The following is a 24,020-nucleotide window of genomic DNA, read 5'->3' on the forward strand; positions in this document are numbered from 1 at the left end:
CCTTTCCTTAAAGGAGATGAATTCTTCCAGTCAGTTCTGTAGGCAACAGTTAATGCTGCCAAAAGGAAGCTACTTCTTTCCCCCGACTGCTGATAATTTGATGGATTCCTGTGTTCAGGCATTAGACACTGTCATGCTGGAATGAAGTCACCTTCGCCATTGTAGATATATACAGAGAAGGTGAGGAACTATACGCTGAGTTATGCACAAGGAAGGGGAATTATCAGCAGTGCTTGAAAATTTATTAATTTCTATTTTTATTAATATTTATATAAGCCTCAGTGGGTGCATGCTGCCACCCAGATGCCAGGCTGCGGGGTGTGTCCCCCTCTTTCTACATATGTGCTCAATTTTCCTGCATATCTCAATGCAGAAGAGTAACAAATCAGTTTATACTGAAGCAGTCAATAATCCTACGCAATACTTGATTTGGTAAAAATAATTAGTGTGTAAAATTGGCCAACACACAGATTTGACAAACTGTGAGTAACAAGGCAGTGAACAGAGCAAATAAAGATATTGTTCACCTGCATGCCTACAGCAACTAATGGAGAAGCTGAAATATAATAAAAATACCTCAGAAACACCAGTTTTCTTCAAAATTCTTATAATTATTCTGTTGGTTTATTACCGATTTCCAAAACCTAGTGTTTAATTTCCTTCTCACTGAAGAGTTTTATATACATATTTGGTGTTTACAGGGATGTTACTGACATGTATCCATGAAAAATATTTTTGGGCACTCTCTGTGATGGTCATCAAGTTTTAAAATAATCTGAAGATATTTGAATTTGCCCCTTGGAAGCGTCAAGCTGCAGAGTTGAACAGACATAAGTACTTTCTTTGTAGAAAGGATTCTGCAGGTAGTCAGAAGTCTTATGTGTCACATAAGATTATCTTCTAAGAAGATATCGAGTGCAGTCATATCTTTCTATATCAGACATTCAATAATCCAGACATATAGAACATGTGTGACTCAGAGAAAAAGGAACCAATGCATGTTACAGGGGTTTACTTATATTTCATTAAACCATAGAGTATACGAATGATTGCACCATCAATAAAAGAATATTATGTATGCTACAGAATTTGTCACTGGACAGGATAAGAAAGAAGCAGAAACAAGAGGTTATATGAAAAATTGTCAACAATTTTTGGAAATTGCTGGAAATGTATTGTTGACATGAATAGGGCCATAAGTAAAGATGACAGATAAGAGGCCCTCTGAAAAACCTTCAGAGTAATCTCTACCAAGAACAAAGGAAACACCTATTCAAACTCAGAAATCTGGATGACAGAGAAACATATATATATATATATGATGACTTTAATATTGAAGATGCAGCTGTCTGTTGCTAAAGTAAAACCAGAGAACACATTTGATTCTATCACAAAAATAAGGTAAATGGTGTTCTGTTTTAGGAAAGATATAAACATCCATTCCATTTATTCCCATCATTTCCAAGGAAGGCTTAGTTTACTGTTTTTCTGATTTAGTACTAATTCTTTTATACAGTGACAAAAGTGGTAAAAACAGGAGTGGATATAATTTTTTTTTCATTAAAAAAAAGTGTTTTATGCTTAAACAACCAAAATTTATTATGATTGATTACCATAGGACACTTCTTTGTCTTAATAATGTTAACAAAATTTATAACCTGACTATTTTCTGGAAATAAAATACAAGACCATGAGAAAGAAAATTTAAACTTTAGGGTCCATGAAACTAGTGTCATCACTTTTCCATTGATTCAGCAAGTTTTCTAAATGTCAATACTAATCTCAACTTTTATATATTTTGAACCAGAGAACTTTACCAACCCTGTTTGTCATGGACATATTCTCGAAAATGTCAGCTGATTGTCAGAGATGTAAGTTACATTCCCTAAGGTGTTATCCATAAATTTTATATCCCTGGCTGTTGCTATATTGGATGAATCTATTTTCTAGGGTGGAATAGACATGCTTCCCCCTCAATAAGCCAACATAATAAGAATCATAAACATTATACCTCTTGTAATACGTTTTGTTCTTCAATGTCACAAAATATCACACCACAGCACTAAAGTAAGCAGTCTTATGATTAGCTTTATATGACTAAGTCTCTAATATGTTCCCTGTATAGATTTCATTCACAACCTGGTGCTACCTAGATGACAGACAATCTCTAAAATGTACAGCAGTGACATGATGCAACCTTCAACATATACAGAGTTTTTAAACAGCGTGGCATCTTAAAAATGTACCCTTGGTAATAATCTCTTTCTAAATTCTGAGCATAATGTTAGCAATAGAGTATACAATAGGAATTTTTATTACCATCTCAGAATACAGATGAACCCCAGATGTAAGAATTCACTCATGAAGTGGCAACGTGTGCCAATAAACAAATTAAACTGAAGTGTATAGATGAATGTTTTCACTTGCGGTGGGTGAGATCATTTAACTTTTTAAATCTTAGTTTAATAAAATACAGCAGCCTTGGGGCACGAATAAGATCATCCACAACAGCGCAACTGTGGTTTTCAAGGAACGTTTATGACAAAAATTAAAAAGCTGGCCTAAACCAAATAGTTCTATACCAAACAATAATTATTGTCATTCTTCTTCACGCAGAATGCCAATACCACGATAGCTTTAAGACTGAGACTTGTCGACCACAATTGATCCACAGAAATAGTAATAATAAAGGACTTTACATTCACATCTGTTTTGCAACTGACTCTCTTGTGAGAAAATAGAAAGGTCTCCATTGATAAATATTTCAAATCTTCTTTGCACAGCAGTTTTTAAGCTTTCTAAATGACATTGTCAAGGGCTACAGGGAGGTGGTCTGCATATCAAACACTCACACACAGTTTTTTTCTGAGGGATAATGATCTTTAACTTAAGACAGTATGAATATTACAGATACATTTCTCTTGGGCCTAGTATTCAGACTCCAACATCTGCACTACATAGGCACCGATGTTATTCGATGCAGCCCCGTGCAATGTATATTTTAAAAAAACAATTGGAACAAATACTGAATTCAATGAAACCTGAAAATTTTATTTGTGAGAGTTAAAAAAAAATCCATATATATATATATAGTTTGGTTTGTATATCTAAACCAAACTACAACCAAAACTTGTCAATATTCTTGCGGTGAGCCATCAAGATTTCCTCTGTAATTTACAGCAGCATTTTAGCAACTTGTGCAAGTTTTTCATTTTGTGGATGGAAGGTAAATGGCTATAACTACACCGAATATGTTAAGGTGGTTTTGCCACATTAAACTATCAATCTGAAAATTTTAAGCTAATTTAAATGGAGGAAAAGAGGCATAGACAAAACATCTAATACAGTTAAGATTAAGTTGTTTCTGTACTCGCTAGAGAAGGTGACTGGACAGCTAGTTTACACTTTCTGTATGACTTTTAGAAAAGTTAAAGTTTTAAATAGCACGTAGCTGGTTGTAAGGCAGATGTGGGCATCTCAACACATTTAATACTAGGTTTGAAGGCCAGAAGATGTCTAATGAACGCTGGACTCAGAGAAAGGAAAGCTTTTCTCTCTTATTTTCAAAATTTCTCTCTTGCCTGTCCCTTGTGAAAGAGTTTGACATGCCATCTGTAAATCCCTAATGCATTGACAAAGCTTTTGACTTTGAATTTCTGTGTTTGGTTGGATGTGGGATTTGGGGGGGACTTACTGCAATGTCCATTAAGTTCTTTGTACGAAGAGCTGGCAGTCCATCATGCTGATGCACACAGTGCAGTAGATGGTTTTCAGAGCGCTATGTTATTGCTTGTTTTTGTTCCTTTCTGTTTATTTTACTCTCTAATCCCTGTATTAGGATAAGGAATAAGAACGAGACCTTGAAATGAGAAGGTCATTTGTATTACACATATATAAAGTCTCTAAAGCAGTTTATGTTTTTAAAATTGAAATATGTTATCCTGTGCTGATAAGAAAGAAAATGAAAATTAGTTGTAAGGTTGGGAAGGAAGGAAATTTAAAAAAAAAATAAATAAAAAAAAACCAACTTATTCTTAGTTTCTTCCAGAGAATTAGCACACAACAGAATAAATCACAAAAAAAAAAAAAAAAACCAAAAAACAAACTAAGAAACTCAAACCCAGAACAACTGAGGATTACTGTCTCAAACAGGAGTAAAATAAATAAAATAATGAAATGATAATATATTGCCATGTATGCTTATATATGAAGCACTTGGACTTCTGAAAAGATTCCGAAAGTCATAAAAGTCTGAAGAAGTTAATAAAAAAAGGAAAAATATTAGATCTCATAAATTTCTCATGGATTTTACAATGCAGTTGACATTTCCTGGAGGGTATTTTGTCTCTAAGTTACGTGACCTTTTTGCATGCAATACCAATCTTTTTGATTTATCCAGTCACTAAATACTTGAAGATATAATGTCTCCTCCCTAAGCAAATGAACATAAATTTTGCCACCAAATAGATATTTTTTAATACTAAATATTAAAGTGGCAATTTGGGCCCATAAAGAATATCTTTATAAGTTTTTATACAGGTGCTATTAAGGACTTAATTACATCATGATTCATGCATTAAAGTGTCTAAGATTTAATTACAAAATCTACTTCTATACTTTTTATCTTATTGTCTTTATAATTTCACCATGTCTAAGTGAGCAAGTAACACTTTTTTTCTTTACATAGAAATATTTCTAAATCCTAAAAATTCTGTTGATTTTTTAAATATATACAAAGTTGTTTGAGTTCAGTTTATACATCATTTGTATTCCTAAATTTCTGAAGGAATTGATAACATTTATCTTTCTGTGATAGCATTTTTAAAATACAGAGAAATACAGAGAAATCTTCTTCCCTGGGTATAAAGAAATTCCACAGAATATCATTGAATTGTAAAAGTATGAAATATATACTATTTTTGACCTCCCAAAATATGCACAAAATATTCATATGGCAGCAAAAGGCAAAAAAGTACCACATAGCAAAGACACTGCTCCTAGATATGTGCTCTCGTCCTGAACAGACAGCCTAACTTACATTACCCAACAAACACATGTTGTTCAAGAGTCACAGGCTATTTAGCACTGACGTTGATGGTGACAGTAACGTAATGCCTCAGACCATCCTAGGTTTCAACTTAAATTGAAAATTATTGAAAAATAATAAATCAAGCCTTGTTCTCATGAATAAGACTGGTGTTTGAATTCAGGAAGATTAGAGAAAGTAATATTTCCTTTATGGGAAGGTCAATACTTCGCATATCTCTTCTGTCTGTATTTTCTTATGGTAATTACAAAATTATGTCCTACAGGACAATTCACATGGTGAAGAAGATAAAAGAAATGGCAGACAATAATGAGAATCTTCATCTTTTAATGCTGAGTTCTGTCCCTATTTTATAATCAAAACACCTTTTTTCCTTGCAATCACTGCTATTTGTAGCCGATACCTAATTTTTCTTCCCTTGCAAAGCCAACAATCTTAGATCTACAAGGTAGTGGAATACAAAATACTTTTGTCTCTAATGGGAATCGCTAAGCTCCCTTCTGCTGTTATCTCTGACAAATAACATATCAAATAAAGTAATTGTAATTACATTGGTCTGTCCTTAGCGGATTTACATTAAATAGTAATACAGGCATGAGTGCTGATCAATCATAACATACTTTTGTTTCTGAATATTTATTTGGTAAACTTGTCTTTTAAAGAGAAGGAAATATAACTAAGAAAGGCTATAATCACTGTCACTGATGAGATTAAACACCATTGCTATGGAAAGAATTAACAAAACTCCAAACCCCATCAGACAAATAACCCCTTTAGTATGAATGGGATTTAACATTAGGTCTGTATACAAAAACCATAAAAGTTCTCATTCATACTTCTCCTTAATAACCAAAATTCGTGGCTGTTCAGAGTTGTTACAAAAATCTCCAACTGCTTTTCAAATTCGGTTTTCTTCTTTTTTTCTGCAGAGAAAATATCTAATATAAATACAAATTCTGGCACCGTCCATATTTGAGTGAAGGCACAGTTTATTGTTTCCATCCGCATTTCCATATTGACACATTCTGGTAGCTTCTCTTTCTTATCACTAGCCTGGCTTGATTTTGTCCTTTAATCTGGGATCAGAAGTACCTTTGTTCTGCAGACAACATAGTAGTAGTGATCACAAATCAATATATAGACATATATATTTAACAATTGCACTACATAAAAGATGAACTATTTCTTAATGGAAAATCTAATAAAGAAAGCTAAGGTTTGTACTGAGCTTACTTAAAATACATTTATTTGCTTTTTCACTTAACCTTTTTACTTACCCACAACTATTTTTGTATACTGGTTTAGCTGGTCACCATCTTTTACAGCAAGATTATTTAGAAATATTTTGTGTGGTTTGAGAGCAAAACACTCAGTCACAGTTTCTTGTTCTGATTATGTTAAAGCAAATAATTCTCAGGTATTATTTTTTTCTCAAACTAATACCATTAGAGTGTTGCAACAGGTGGTTTGTATGCACCATCTTATCAAGTTAAGAACAGAGTTGTAGTATCGTAGACTAAACTAGGTGGGAAGGGACTTCTGGACACTGGTACATCTGACTACTCAAACCTTAAAGGTACATTTGGTTACTCAGGGACTTAAAACAAGTCACCAAAAAGGTCTGTTGAACTAAATATCTGGTGCCAGTAACAAGAAGCAGTCAAGACTAAGGCAAGCAGATAGTTACACCTACCATGAATATTCTTCCAAGAAAACAAATTTATAGTTCAGGCACTGTTTGAGACAGGTGTTCCTCTGGCAGGTAATACTTCCACTCTTCACCTAAGGTAAATCTCTTAGTCCTACCATCTCCATATTCCTGGTGACCTACAATAACAGCAATGTAGTAAACGCATAATTTAAGATCAAACTTAACTGCTATGGAATAAGTGCCAGAACATTTTCACCAACAGAAATTTTACTTGCTGCATTTCTTTCTTAAGATAACAGCAGTATGGAGTTGTTTCAAAAGATTAGGTTATGTTTAAGTGCCTAATGGAGCAGATTATTATTTAATAAACTCTAAAAGAAACCAAAATCCATCTGACTACAAAGAAGATACAGAAACTGTTATACTTTGTGAGCTTAGTTTTTCCAGGCACAGGTCTGTAAGCCGATACAGAGACAGGAGTGATGATTGTGCAGAACTCAGGACTGTCTGAATGTTCCTATGTAGAAATATTTTCTACTTGTACACCTCCTTCAAACACATTCACTATTTTGTCCTTCCTTAATATCTCATGCATTCACTAGAAATATAAAATTTGTGTAAATATATTTGCACACTTAATTTCAATGATTGTTCAAGAATGTCTATCTTTCCACAAGGATTGATTAAAAAAAAAATCCCAAAACATATATAACTTTCCTTAAGGTTAGTGTTTGCAGATACTCTTCGAAAGGTAAAGAGATTACGAAAACCAGAGTATGAAGATATCTTCCTTCATGTGTCAAACATCTTCCTATTTGTTACAAATATTCTTGACAGGTGAAATGTGAGTAGCAGAAATCTCTTTTGGCTGTTTAGACTGCAGAAGGGAGTTTAGAAGAGTGAAAAAAAACCCTGTAAAATATATATTTGACATTAAGAGTTATGCCTTTGAATCACATCAGTTTTTATGCTGATAAAAATTCTTCCTAGCACTATTACGTCAGGACTATATTTAGGATATTTCACAAGTATTTTCTAGATATAGCATAGTTGAGGATTCTGGATCAAGGACATGATGTGATTCTTCTCTGTCACTAAGGTATTAAACATGAATTATAGAAGGTGATTACACCTGTCACCTTGCCTGAAGCAATGATATTAAGGTTTTTACAGAGCTATCAAAAACCTGCTGTGTCAGAGATTAACATGATTTCAAATTATTATCTAGCACATAAGGATAATGCTTTGAGTAAAATCATATTTGAGGAGCAAGAGAAAGATAAAGAAGCTTCCATATTGTCAAAAGGTCTACTTAAAGGTAGCTGTTACAAAGGATGTTTATATTTTTGCTCTTAATTTTTAAATATATAAATATAGAATTTATTTTTTTTACTAGCATAAGAAAAGATATTAGAGTATGTTTTAAGAAAAATTTTGACTCAAAGCAATTCTATAGAAAAGCATTGTTTTCTGAAGTAGGTCTAAAGCAAGTGGCTATTGCTCAGTAGAGTAACAGGGAAGAAAGATTACATTTGTTGTCACTTAGTCATCTCCAAGACCAAGCTGTTCAATTTTCAAAAAAAAGACTAGGCTGGTTTGTTGGCTTGTTTTTTTATCTCTTACCAGTTTCTATCATTCTGGTATATTCAGCTTGAAAATCAAAATTTTCATCAATAACATTTTTTACACCTAATCTGAAGTAAGAAAGTTGTATGAGAAAGTCAGTAAATGAGACAGTAGTAAAAGTGGACATCTAGTCACTGAAGAGATATGCTATCTTTCCACATATATTCATTACCTGAAGCCGTTTATGACCTTTTCATTACCAATCTGTTAAGAAACAGGTGCACAAAACTGGAGTAACTATGATAACACTGCAATATACTTTGTCATCTTTATATCAAAAAATATATCAGTATCTAGATTCAAAATACATCTACGGGGTAGCTCCTCTATTCCACCAAAGAGGTGAAAACTGCTGAACACACTTAAATTCTTTTCAGATATTGGATGTCTTAAGTTTCTAAGTGGCTTAGTGGATAAAATCACATGATTGTTTTACAGACTGGAAAGAGAGTGTGTGATTCTCCTGAGATAAATGTACCTATCTGAAAGATAGGTATTTGACTAAGTTAGTCCCATGATCTTCTCCTGCATTTAAAATTGAGAACTATACACCTCAGAAGAAATGCACATAGACCTCTGAAGAAAAAATTAATCCAGCCTTTGGAGACTCAGGCATGTTCAAAGACTGTGGGCTATAGCAGGAAGATAGGACAGACTAACCAAAAAGGGACAAGAACATCTGTGCCAATAGATCAGCTAATGTATTGAGGCGGGCTTTAAACTAGGTGCAATGGGGAGTCCAAAGACTGAAGACAAGTAACGACCCAAGTGATGAACTGAAAGTGTGCATGTAATGGAGTAAGAGGAAAGGTGCCCACACTCTCCTCAAACACTAGGGGAAGATGGCAGATCTGAAGTGTCTGTCCTCCAATGCTCCTAATCAGAGAAACAAGAAGAAATAGAACTCCATGTGCAGTCAGAGTAACAATGTGACTGGAATTACAGGAACCCATTAATGCAGTTCATGACTGGTAAAGACAAACTATTCAGAAGAGAGAGAGGGTAGAAAGGGAGATGGCTTTCTACAGGCCACCCAGTGAGGAAGAAGTGGTGGACAAAAAAAACCTTCCTCAATTCAAAAGAGCCTTCGGTCTGCAACCTCTAGTTCTCAAGAGGGACTTCAGTTAGACTGACATTTTCTGGGAAAGCAACAGCAGTGCATAAGAAGTTCAGGAGATTTCTGGAATATGTAAAGGACAACTTTCTTACATAGTTGTTGAATATGTCAACTAGGAGTTGTGCTCTTCTGGACTTACCTATAAGCAGGACTTGTTTAAAAACACGACCATCAAAACCAGCCTTGGCTGCACTGACCAGAGGATCACAGAGTTTTAAGATTTTAATGAGTATGAGGAAAACAAGGAGAATAAAGACCTGGGTTTCAGAATGACAGATTTGAACTTGTTCAGGGAACCTGGAAACCTGCCTTAGAAGGCAAAGGAGCTAAGGAATACTGGGAGATTTTCAGAAATGTCTTTCTTAAAGGATCAGATCATGCATTCACCCAGAAAACGAATAAGCATAACACAAAGCCAGACTGGTTAGAGTTAGCAAAGGACTTTAAAAAAAACCAAATAACAACAACAAAATGCACAAAAAAAACCCCAACCTCACCCTCAAAGTACCACAAAACAAACAAAACATAATAATCCTAAAACAAAAGCAACTAGAACCTCCATCAAAATAGACCAAAACCAAACCAAATTATAAAGATAAAGACAAATAAGAAAGGAATGGACAGACTTCAAAAGAGATATACAGAAAGGCAAAAATCTCAGCTGAAGCTCAAATTTGCAAGAGACGTAACAAGAAGGGGTTCTATACCTATGTTAGCAGCAAGCAGATGGACATACAAGGGATATGTAGGTCCTCTTCTGAATGGGACGGTCAACTTACTCACAAATAGCACAAAAAGGCTGAGATACTTAATGCTTTCTGTGCTTCAGTATTCATGGATAAGGTCAGTCCCGAAGTCTCTTTGCCCAGAGGCAACGGTGAGTCAAACAGCAAAAATGATGAAGAGAACACCTGAACAAATTGGTCATGTAGACACCTATGGGGCCTGAGAAGATGCATGGCTAAGAGAGTTATCTGACATCCTTGCAAAATCATCTTTGAAAGGGTCAAGGAGACCAAGGGGAGTTCTGAATAATTGTGAAAGGGAAAATAACGTGTTCCTCCATACACAGAACAAAAAGGAAGATCCAGGAAAATGTAGGCCAGTTAGCTTCACTTCAGTCACTGGGAAAATGAAGGAATAGGTTCTCATGGGAGATATTTCACAGCACATGAAGGACAAAACAAACAACAAAAAGTAATGGGTAAAAGCAACACTGTTTTACCAATGGGAAATTGTGCTTTACGAAACTGATTGTCATCTGTGATGAAACTATTTGCTGAGTGGATGAAGGCAGAGCTGCAAATGTTGTCTATCTTGATTTTAGCAAAGCATTTGACACATCTCCCACAATTATTCTTGTGGACAAGCTGGTTAATATTTGGATTGGACAGGCTGAGGTATGAAAAACAGGGGTTTAACTTTGCTGGAAAGGCCCTGAAATTGTGGAAGTGAGCAACGTGGACATGAGCCAGCAGTGTGTGCCCTGGTGGTAAAAAAGGCAAACCCTGTCCTGGACTGCATCAGCAAGACTGTAGTGAACAGATTAAGGATGATGGTTGCTCAGCTCTACTTGGCACTTGTTAGGCCACACCAGTTTTGGCTTCTCCAGTCCAAGAGAGACATTGAAAAATTGGAGAGGATACAGGGGAGAGTAAACAAGGTGATTAGGGTTTGAAAATTTCACATTTGATGAAGGACTGAAGGAGTCGAGTTTGTTCAAAGCACAGAAGAGAAGGCTAGAGACACTTTAATTACACTCTTCCAGTACCTAAAAATAATTATAGAGGAGGTGGAAGTTCCATCTTCATAAGCATACGTGGTGACGGGGCAAGAGGCAACAGACGCAAGCCGATTTGGGGCAAATGCTGTCTGATTATAAGAAAAGTTCTTCATCATGACAACAATTAAACATTGGATTAGGTCATCCAGAGAACTGGTGAAATATTCCTCCCTGGAGATATTCCAGACTTGGCTTGACAGGACCCTGGATAAGCTAATCCAAGGTTTTGCTTTCAAACAAAGGTTGGACCAGATGATTTCCAGATGTTCCTTCCAACCTAGACTTTTCTGTTTTTCTATGATACATGCAAGAAATCTTTCCTACTACTACAGATGACGAGAAGGTAAAAGAATGTGGCTGACACAGGTGTGACCCTTGGTTTTAAGCCTTTCTGAAATTCAGGATATACTTGCTCAGAAATGTATTAACAAACTATGTTAACACTCTTATATAAAGAATACTTGTAGTAGCAAGAAGGGTGATAATCTCTCTGGCTTCAGCTTTCAGAATTAGGCATCTAATCTAAACTAGCCATCCAAGACCTCAGAAAAATTAATGCAGAGAGACAGATGTCTCTGGAAAAAGAGATCTTAGACAGCTATGACATGACAGATGCTTATAATTTGGGCACGGCTATAATTAAGTGAGATAAATTTCTTTTAGTGACTTGCCCAAGAAAAAGTGATTGACCCGCATAATAATTGGTTTAGATTTTTTTCTGTAAAGGAATAATCCTGAAAAGAGATGCACCATGTCCAGATTCATGCTCTGACTCTGAGAAAACAAATGCATTCAGATGTTTAGGCAGTGCTTTTTTTTTTATGAGGGGTGTGATACAATGGTCCTAAAACCATTATGGCATTATATAGAATCTTGTAGTAATGGAATAAGATTCTCGTTGAACAGCAATAGAAGGATGGCAAGCTTGTTGGAATAAGAAAAAAAGAAACTACAACCGTTTTGTGCTGAATATTGTGGCTAGGTCTAATTTGTGCTATTTCAGACTTCTAAGGCCTTTTAGTACTTTTTTATACCTAGTATACTGGAATTTATTACTGTTTTACAGTGTAATAATTTTGATTAGTTTTAAGGGCATATTCCATTTCTCTAGTGATCTGTGACTTTGTGAAAAATAAAATAAACACTTCAGCACGGAATAGTCCTAGTCTTGTGAACTACTTGATTTATTCCTTGCTAGCAGCACTACACCTAAGGTCTTACTTAAAATATGTTGTCTATTGTTGCTGACCTACCTCCTTCAGTGTTTTAATGTTATTTCAAGAGAAGCCAGAACTGTTTGCCTTGGGCTTTCCACATGATTTTGGTCCTCTGCTTTTCAGATCACTTCCTGAGGCAAAGTATGTAACCGATGCAAATCTTTAGAGACAATAATTTATTGTCTCTAGACATATCTGCCTTATATTCAGGAACAAGTCTAAGGCAGAATCCGTGGCTGCACAGATCAGTTAGGCTCAAAATGCTGATTGTGGCTTCTCCTGTTTTTTAGAAAGGGATATAGAACATGGACAAAATGACAAAATGAGGTCTCTAAGTGCTGGGCTGTTTTGTATATAATTCATAACTCGGTTACCTTAATGTCAATTCTAAGTATTTTAAAAAGATACCTGTTTAGTGGAATCTAAACTCCTGAAAACACAGTTCTGTAGGTTTTGTCATCCACATGAAAAAGAGCACTTACATCCATTCTGCAGTTCTGTTCAATGCATAGATATTCTCATCATTGTTTTTTTAATGAAACCAGATTAGGCTAAAGAAATTAGAATTATAAATGTAGGAAAGGAAAAAAAAATAAGAAAAAGAACAGTCCACTTAGATTGTTCAGACTCTTGGACTTTCTTATCCCACTTTTTAGCCAAACTGAAGATTGTGGTATGATCTATCTCTTCTTATTTGCACAACATTCTTTTGTAATAACTGAGGCCCACAGTTCTATTGTAATCTGAGCTGAGCAAATGATCTCATGAGTAAACATTTTCTTAATGAATTTCTTGTTATAGCAAATGCCATTAATAAGTACAAAAATAGATAGAGTGTAGTAATAATAGTGAGAACAAAACTTTTTAGTTTATAGTGTGGTGGATCGACTTTGTCTGGCCTCCAGTGTACCCAATAAGATATTCTATCACAGCTCCTTGTCAACTGGACAGGTGGAGAAAATATGATGAAAAGCTTGTGGGTCAAGATAAAGACAGAGATCACATACCAATTACTGTCATGAACAAATGAGACTCACCTTAGGGAAAGTAATTTAATTCATTGCCTGTTAATCCTGCGTGCCATTCTTGTGTCTAAATTGGAGAGACACGATTTTGACGGATAGACCACTCGCTGGGTAAGGAATTGGCTGGATGATTGGAAGGCTGGAGCACCTCCCCTGTGAGGACAGACTGAGAGAGTTGGGCTTGTTCAGCCTGAAGAAGAGAAGACTCCAGGGAGACACTATAGCAGCCTTCCAGTACTTAAAGGGGGTCTACAGGAAAGCTGAGGAGGGGCTCTTTATCAGGGAGTACAGTGACAGTATGAGAGGAAATGGTTCCAAGCTGAAAGAGATTTAGATTTGCAAAGTGACAGGGCCTGATCAGTAGGCCTAAAACAACATAGTTGACCCATGAATGATTCGTACTTCATTCCTATGTGCACTGTTTAATTGTCAGTTCTCACATTGCCATTATCGTTAGAATTGTTCTGTGCTATTTTTATAATACATACAGTGTGAGAAGAAGCATCAAAGTTGCATTATCAATAGAATTGTGCTGTGTTGCTTTAATTGTAGCTTCTTCATTATACACAGGACTTTAGAAGGTATGTCAGAGAGATAAGGAACTGTCTCTGAGCTCATGGGTGTACGTGATAACCATTCTGATTGCCCACGAACACCTTGGCTGACCAATCAGCATGGCAGACTCGGAGCACGAACGCTGTGTGAGAAGAGAAGAGATATGCAGGAATGCTGCATCTCAGCAGTCCCCCTTAGTTCAAAGATAAAAGTCATACTGTGGTTCCCTTGATTTTCCTCCCTGGGCTCTGGCCAGGCTCCAGGAAGGGGGCCAACGGGACAGCTGACACCAGAGATTCTGCGTTTTTAAAATGATGTAAGTTGTCTATTTAACAATATAAAATCTGGACCTTCTTGCAACAATTTTGGAGACCTCTCCTACGAGTGGAGTGGATGCACTGCATAGGACCTCCCAACTGTCAATGGCAGGTTTTCCAAATCCTTACTACAACTAGAGATCCCCAGAGACTTTGGCTCTGGATGATGATAATAGGGCAATTGGTGATGTATCTTTCTTAGTTACGGTACTTATTCTCTCATCATAATGATTAGACGTTGCCTTTAAAAGTTGTTATTGTTGGCTTGTTGTTAATCACTACTAGTCATTTGTTACCTTTCTTGGTTTAATAAGTTAAGTAAAATTTGATTTCACATAGTATTCAAGAGTTTGGGCCTTTTATGATGACTGCACTCTGTGTTTTGCACTCTGTGTTAAAAAAAAATGAGATATTAAGAAGAAATTTTTTACTGTGTGAGTGGTGAGGCACAGACACAGGCTGCCCAGAAAAGCTGTGGAAGGCCCATCCCTGGAAGTGTTCAAGGCCAGGTTGGATGAGGCTTTGAGCATCCTGATGCAGTGGACGATATTCTTGGCTATGGCAAGGAGATTAGAACTAGATGGTGTTTAAGGTCCCTTCCAACCCAAACCATTCCACGATTTCGTTATTCTATGAAAAATATTTTGGGAGTAAACAATCTCCTGAAGTTTGGTAATACACGTATGTGCCTTTAAACTGTTTATTTTATTATTAATTATTTTATCATCTTAGCAAATTTAGTTTAGAAAGAACTGCATTTTTTTGAGGACAGGAATATGTCCTCATCCTCTCTTTCTTCTGTCATGTCTAACATTTCCAAACCTTAGTATTAATTATCCGGTGTTTTGTGGGTTGTTTTTTTTTTTTTTTTCCCCAAGAGGAATATTTATAAAAACACTTTTGAATACTAACCAAAAAAAAAAAAGAAATTCTAGATTTTGAAGATTTGTCAATCTTGTCTGAGTGGCAAATGTGATCTGAAATAGGTTATTCTCTTTATTAAACTTCTATACATTTTACTTCACGCTGCTGCACATTTTGATGGAGATTTAAAACTCTTTTATTGATAAGCCTTCAATGAGTGAATTTATTATGAATTTTACAAACCATCAGACAAAATAAGTTGAAGGCCTTTTTTCACTATGTTTAGATTCAGAAATAATATTTGTTTGTTTTGCTGCTAAAACCACCATACAACACATCACAGAAGACCGTAAATTTGTTTTTACAAGTTTGCAAAGGTTTCCACGCAATTCCACAAGACTGCCTACAGGACAGCTGTATTTATTAACATTGTATCTCAGTTGCATAGAGAAGAAAATATATTTATATAGAATAGAAAGAAATACAGAAAATAAAATATATTAAATGTAATAACTAACCATAAGGCATCTAGATGGTTACAGGACAGAATTAGATTTTATGAAAGAGAAATAATAACATTCACACTGACTTATGAGGGCCAGGATGTTACCCAGTATTTGTGAACAATAAAGATGCTATATTACACAAGAGGATGGAAACAATGTTGTATTGTCCTCAGGCTTAGAAAGATAAAAAAGGTGCCGCATACAGTAAGAGAAGTATAAAAAAGCTTTTGCCATTTAGAAAGGGAAAAGGCATTTAAGATGGAGAAAGTGTATTCATTTTTATTGATAATTTACTGAATTTTCTTCTTTGGTATTTCATCAGTTTTAAATTCTTTTGTGTTGGTTGACAGTTTCAATTCCTTTTCCTCTATCACTTAGCCTACTGTCACGTATTTATTCTGCATAGAATACTATGAGCTGGACTGATTTCACTTTGTATTTTTGTGATGTTTTCTTATACATTTTGAGATAAAAAGAACAATAAATATGAGGATGACAAGCATAATGTTAGCATCCAGCAAAGATAATAAACATTCTTTATTCCTCATGTGCTTTCCACTATAAAATTTTGTATGAACTATTTGGCTTAATATTCTCTCAAACAAAAGCTAAGCAATTTAAACATAAAATGGGTCTTTGATGGGAAGACAAAAATCTAGACAGTGTACAGGGGGTTCTGTTGCAAGTTGTTGGCAGCAGGGGGGCTGCAGGGCAGCCTCTATGAGGAGAGGCTGGAGGTGCCCCGTGCTGAACACAGTCGGTTCCAGACAGCTCCAGACGTCCCCTTGTAAGTCACGGCTCAGCACCATCGACCAGATGGCCCCACCTCATGCAAAATATATTTAAGAAAGGGCAAAAAATGCCAGATGGGGGTAGGGATGATGGATAAAAAAAAAAAGTGAGAATAAAACAGATTTAATATCAAGGTGGGAAAAGAAAGGGAGAAGGTGCTCCAGGCACCAGAACAGAGATTCTCCTCCAAGCACAGGGAGAAGACCCAAAGCCAAATTTATTTTTTCAGTGACAGAAATTGGCAAGTGATCCCTTTGCCTTTGTGTCACCTCAGGAGCATTTCCATCTCATTTTCTCTCCCTGTCCTAGTGAGGAAGGAGAGTGACAGAGCAGCTGGGTAAGGACCTGATAGCCAGCAGGAGTCAACCCGACACACACAAGATATGTAGTGCGTAATATGTGACATAAAATATATAGAGAGAGTGGAATATAGAACAAATAAGTCATACACATAATATCATATATATCCCCAAAATTCTGATCTTCTGGTTTTAAACTTAGGATGAAATTTCCTTTATGGCAGCTCCATGACAAAAGTATAGGAAGCTTTGACACAAGGCAGCTCATTCAGATAGTTAACAAAGAGAAAATGATGTACTTAAATCTGTGATGGAAATAATTAGTGAAAGAGTGAAATTACCTGCAGAGACAACTTTTTTCAGGGCTTGAGGGCACTGCTGGGACACTGTTCAGCCACCCTGATGCCTCCTCCCACTCTACAGACATCCCAGGACTCCACAGCAGCCCCTGCCGCAGCAGGGACAGACTCCAGCTCCTACAGCCCTACCCTGCTTGCCCATGGGCTCTACTGAGCTGGGCTCACCCATGTGCCCAGGTTTCAGCCTGCCTTCAGCCAGTCCCCATGGAGGTGCCCAGTTCCTCTGGTGGGGGATGCCTCAGTGCCCTCGTCTGCCCAGCTGGGTTGGTGGGATGGACTTTGGCTTCCAGTCCCAGCTCTGACAGACCTCAAGGGAGTCCTTATCACTCTCCATCCCTTCCCCAGGGAGCCGCCAGCCCTTGCTTCATCCTGACAGTTTTCCATGCATGAGGAGGAAGTCCTGTAACAGGTAGGAAACTGGTGACTCAAATAAGTTTTTGTATTTAGAAACAGGTAAATTATATTCCATTGTTGTAAAAAAATGTAGTGAAGTGAAATTTAAATCTGGACTAACAAGAAAGAATACTCGATATTGATTTATTCACAGAGATTTTGTTCAGACAAAGATTTCTCCGCCTCCTAAGTATAGCCTGAAAGAATTGTTTAGGCTTTTTCTGGCTCTGTCCTCTGTGAAAACTGGAAGCACTACTGACCTCATTTCTCTGGATTCAGTTTGCACACATTCTTACTTCATAGCGAAATCTGGATGCCTACTGCAAGCTGTACTATTCACACAAATCTTTGCAGAAAAAATGGTGTGTACAGGTCAGAAAGAGACTGTAGCAATGAGGAATTAATAATGAAAGACATGGCACCACCTGGATATAAAGCACAGTTCAGGTTAATTCTGACTGTGATCAAGCATTCAATTCCTCGTCTGCTGAAAGTATAGTTTCATCAGTGCCACACAAGCAGAGTGTCTGCTGAACACATCTTCTATAGTTCATAACAGATAAAGATAGGTATATGTCAAAAAATAATGCAAGAAATGCAAGAATACATGCAGATAAAAATTAAAAGTATTGTTATATAGGCCTCTTCCAAAACATTCAGTTTAATAACTTACTAACATCTATTTAAACAGCTTTTAGTTTAGATTAGGGTCTATGTGAAAAAGAAAGGAAAGAAAGGGTGATAACGGTGTTCTTAAAATCTATGAGCTTATATAAATGTTTGTGAAGTCATTCACTTATCTATAGGTACTTGCTGGAAGATGCTCTCTCTAATCAATGTCTTAACACTATTCAAACATATTTTTTTGTTGACTGGGCCTGAGAGCAGGAATTGACAAGGAAATTGCTTGGGAGTTCATAAATAACTTTTTATTCCTATGCAGCAATGAGGCTATTTCTTGATTTTATCTAACCAGTGTTAGGTTACATATTTCAGAAGAATCTCCAATGACTTCTGCTTATGAAACCCTAATACAGAATCTGAACAGCATTAATGTTATGAAGTATACTTTTACTCATCAAAAAAGCCAGATAGTTCTTCCTACAAAAACATTGGTAATGTGATGCAATTTATTGTGTGACAAATAAGTTACTGTTTAAATTCATAGAGATTGGCAGGTAAACTGCCTCTCATAGTTGGGACTGATTCATAAAAGAGAGAAAAAGGAAAATTCATACATTTTTATCTCAAACAGTTAAAGGAAAGAAGAAAGATTTAATTCATGGTATCAGTTGCTTTTCTTTTAAAAAAGGAAGGTATTTTCACTTCTTAGAATGACAAGTTCTGATACAAAACTGACATATTTTTGTTTTATGAGATATTTGGGTAATATATTTTATTTGCTGGTCTTGGTAGTTCTGGAGACATGGATGCTAAATTAAGGAAATCTCAATTCATAATAAAGCAGCCCATCTACATACTTTTTTTCCCTAATTTCACTGAACAAACTGTTGAAGACATGAATAAATGTCCTTATATGTTTTTGACCACCATACATTCGTCAAATTAGCATATTAGTTCAAAAGCTGCAGGTAAAAAAAATTGAAAACTAAGTGAATATCTTGTCTCATATTCAATAGCAGCTAAGCAAAAAGTTGTGGAGCAGGTGGAGCACTTTTAGTCTTCAACAAAGAAAACATAAGTGTTCACTGGCCCCTAAAATTCAAACTTCTCCCTCTGTGGTCAGTATATTTGGCTTCACTGCAATACAGATGGTGTACTAAGGTAAAAAGAAGGTAAAAAAAAAAAGTTAGATGACTTTGTTTATTCCTCAGGACCTCCACTTTGGTACTTTACAAGTAAATATTATCAAATATCTTAATCAGATTCTGTGAATGAGATTTACCCACTGCCTTACCTGGCCAAAATTGATTTCTGGGATTGGGGGTGTTCTCAGGGAGCTGGTTTGCCTAATATTCATGAATACTTTTCTTTCTTAGTGTTTTAACTTCCTTGGTAAAAAGTATGATGGTCTAAAGATAGATAATAAAGAGGCTGAAGAACAATAAGGGAAAGAGGACCTATTTTTTATGCTGAACTCCACTCCTGAAGCACACACGCCTATATTGCATTACAATGATCCAGGATTTTGAAACTTGGATATTTCTGGAGAATTTCTCTTGTATAAACAACATAAAAAGGCTCATAAAGGCTATTTAATCACCATTAAAACCAGGGGAAATTATAGGAAAACACACTGTATATATATATATATATATTAATTTAAATATTCAGCAGTTTCATTATGGAAGTCTGAAAGAAGTTTTAAGTTGCATTCTGTAGCAGTGAACAGTAATTAGTATATTTTGTGCATTCACTTCAGGCTCTTTTGCTTTTTATTTCTCATTGTAACTCAGAGGCAGCACATATTAAGGTGGTGTTATCACCAGATAAATTAGTTGTCTTGAACAGGGATCATGCTAACTTTCCTTTAGCACAAAATTGTGCCTCAAAGGAGTATCCAAACCTTTAGAAAGCTTTTCTGTTAGCTTCAATGAGAGTAAGACTGAAGGCAGAGGCCTGCTCTCAGCAGGTGCTTGGCACCTTGCAGGATGAAGCTTTACTGAATATTTCATCAATGAGAGGAGCTTTCTTTCATATGGTATAAAAATCTATTACCTGTTTCCAACAATCCCTCAGTCCATCTATCAGACATACCACACCCTCAGTTATTACTGTGGACTGGGATTATGTCTTCGTAAGCTCATAAGACATCACATAAATAAATCATAAATCACAGTATGCCAATTAAATTGTCCTTTCCTGAGGGTTCTTTTGTTGTTGTATTGGACATTATAATATATTATTTTCAGTTAATCAATAAACATATCATCTAGTATTTTGTGTAAAGCAAAAAAATATTTAAACTTCTTTTTTATTACCTCATGAAAAGTTACACATATAAGTAGATATTCTTAATTGTGTCATTATACAGGGAGCAGGGAAGTTGACATAATAAAATAAAGACAAGGACTGTTGATGTCATAAAAGATTACTTATAACTAGTGTTTATTTCTACTCCCAGGCCATTCACAGGATCTAGGGTTCTGTATGATCGGTTCAAAGTGTATTGCTGGGAATCGCAAAACCCACCCCACACTCTGTCAGAAATATTGATTGTTAGAGCCTACTGAATTCTGCCTCAAGATTTGTCTGCTGGAAAGCCCTGCTCAATTTGTTAAGCTCTCCTAGTAAGCCACTATTCCTTAAAGAAAAGTGACCTTCGAGCTACATTACACCTTTAAAATGTTGTGCAGAACTCTCATTGACTTGCAAGAGAGTTCAGCATGCAGCTGAGTGTGGCTCACAAATGTGTCAGGAGACAGTTAGCTGAGGTCTCAAAGTGAAGCTTCCATAAATCAGATAACTAGTGTGGGATTTATATAGAGAAGCAGAGCTGGGTGACAAGCAAAATACTCAAATAGGTAGCTTTACTATGAAAAATAGCAATATCTAAAAAACTTGTGATAAAAGAATATTTTGTACTTTTTATAGGATGTAATCATTTTTACCTTTGTTGGCTTTCATTCTGACTGATACAAATGGAATTCTCACAGAAAATCACAGTTCTATTACAGGGTGAGTTTCTTTATAGCAAAATCAAGAGTGCTAAGTTTGTTTAGCTGAATGCAGTAAAATAAAAAAACAACATGGCATGATGACCAAATATATAATCTTGTGGACCCTAAAAATACATCTCCTTAGACATATGCTTTGCGTTTTATTTATATTATTTATACATTTTTCAATATCTTTTTGCCTTATGATGACAAGAATTAATCTTATATTTCCTTCTGAATCATAAATAGTTGTAGAAAGCAGTCTTAAGCAGAAAAGAAATAATTATTTTCCTTTTTAATCCAGCAAACAAGGTTACTAAAACATTTCTAAAGACATGATAGGTTCTAAGTATCAGCATACTTGCAATACAATTAATTTACATCAGGCTTGTGAGTCTGATGCTCTGCTTTCACAGCTGCAGTGTTAAGGTAACTTAGTAGAGTAACCTTACATATCATGGTTAGGAACGTATTGAACTTGTCTGGAAGGTGATAAACTTCAGCCCAGGCTGATATTAATGCAGGCACAGCTGAGGGGCAGAAAATTCTTCCTGATAAGATGTTTTACAGACACCTTCAGGGAGCAGAACATACACTGTCAGTGCCATCTTATAAAAATACCATTCTTGCGAGCAGCAGCATAGCCCACATTCTTCAGACATTTTAAAAAGTAGAACTTCGACTTTATTTCGTGCACTGAACAGGAAAAGTACACTCAAAAGACAGCCATTCTTTCAAATGTTATGGGTGCAGAGAAGGCTCAAGTTAAGTGCTGGGTTGTGTGACACTTGTCTCAGCTGACGTGTTAAAGTGCAGCGTAGATCTAGTCTGATGCGGACAAGCTAGCCTTAACTGCTGCATATAGAATATTTTTAACCCCAATTCTCTCCTATTTAGCAATGTATATATGTTCATGGAGCACAGGAAAAGGAATTTGATTTGTCAGGAATCAGCAACAGGACAGATACAACCACACAGAAAGAAAGTTTACTGGCTAAAGCTCAACTAGTGTCCTGAACAGGTCAAAGTCTGCCTTCTGGAAGTCCATGACAGTGGTTTTGCTGACCCCCCTCTGACAATCACATCTCCCACCAGTGCTTCTCTGTTTGTAAACAGCTGGTCAAATGAGGCACCTCCCCCGGTAGGCTCACTCACCAGCTGTGTCAGGAAGTTATCTTCCACACACTCCAGAGTGTGTGGAAGTCTAGAATCCTCCTAGAGTGTTTCCTCTCTGCTGTGTTGTATTTCTAGCAGACTTCTAGCAAACTGTAGCTCTCCACAAGACAAGGACTAGTAATTATGAGAGTTGTGCCAGCTGCTTGTGGACTGTTTTATTTACATCTTCATCCTGGTTGGGTGGTTTGTAACAGACTTCCAGCAGGATATCTGCCTCTCTGGACTTACCCCCTCATTCTTATCCATAAGTACTCAACCTTATCATCACAATTGTTGAGATCTATATGGTTGAAACCCTCCCTAGCATACAGAGCCACATTACCATCTCTCCTTCCTGGCCTAGCCTTTCTGAAAAGCTTATCACCTCCTATTGCTGCACCCCAGCTGTGAAAGTCATCCCACCATGCTTCTGCGATGGCACCTAAGTCATAGCTATTCTGCTGCACAATGGCTTCCTGCTCCTCCTGTTGCCCATGCTGCAGGCTTGGCGTAGATGCACTTGAGCTGATCTATTGATTACACCTCCAACATTGGCATGCCACTCCAAAGGTCATCTCTAATGAGCCTGGTTATGTTCCCTTCACCTTTCGAACCTAGTTTCAAGCCCACTCTATGAGCCCCACCAATCTGTAAGCAAGAATCCTTTTCCTCCTCTGAGGGCTGGTCAGAAGACTGTCCTTTCCTGCTCTGAGGGTGGTGGAGCTGGGTAACCCCCTCTTTCTCGGTGATTTTCCTTCCACAGTGTTGCCACAGCTTAGCCACTTTAAGAAGATTTTGACTAATTTCTTCAAAGTTATTTAACATACTCTCTTTTGGTTTGGGCTATAGTATAACTTAAGGTTCCTCAAATGAAAGGCTACCTCCTCTGGGATTTCTGTACTCCTGTGTAAAGGTACTGAGTCTATAGAGATAAAAACCTATAATATAATTTAGTTACAATATTAGTCCACTTAAGATGTAGATCTATTTTCTGTTGGAGCTGTTGGAACGGGTCCAGAGGAGGGCTACAAAGATAACTGAAGGGCTGGATCACCTTCCCTACGAGGACAGACTGAGAGAGTTGGGCTTGTTCAGCCTGGAGAAGAGAAGGCTCTGAGCAGATCTTATAGCGACCTTCCAGTACCTGAAGGGAGCCTACTAGAAAGATGGAGAGGGGCTACTCATAAAGGCTTGTGGGGACAGGACCAGAAGGAACGGGTATAAACTGGAGAGGGGCAGATTTACACTGGACATTAGGAAGAATTTCTTCACCATGAGAGTGGTGAGACACTGGCACAGGTTGCCCAGGGAGGTTGTGGATGCCCCATCCCTGGAGGTGTTCAAGGCCAGGTTGGATGGGGCCTTGGGCAGCCTGATCCAGTGGGATGCCCCTGCCCATGGCAGGGGGGGTGGAACTAGATGATCTTTAAGGTCCCTTCCAGCCCTAACTATACTATGATACTACGATACTATTTTCAGGAAAACAAAACGAAAGAGAAAAAGAAAGAAAAAAAGAAGAGAAAGAAGAACCTAGATCACTGACTATGTAAATTCTCTATTAGAAGTTCTAATGCTCCAACGTTTCACCCAAATTACACTTCCAAGTAATGTTCTATGAAAGCTATCGATCATTTCTTTCCTATTTTTGTTACTATGATGCACTGTCAAATGAAGAAGTGTTGATGTACATTTAT

Source organism: Cuculus canorus, chromosome 3 (assembly GCF_017976375.1).
Source record: "Cuculus canorus isolate bCucCan1 chromosome 3, bCucCan1.pri, whole genome shotgun sequence".
NCBI lineage: Eukaryota > Metazoa > Chordata > Aves > Cuculiformes > Cuculidae > Cuculus > Cuculus canorus.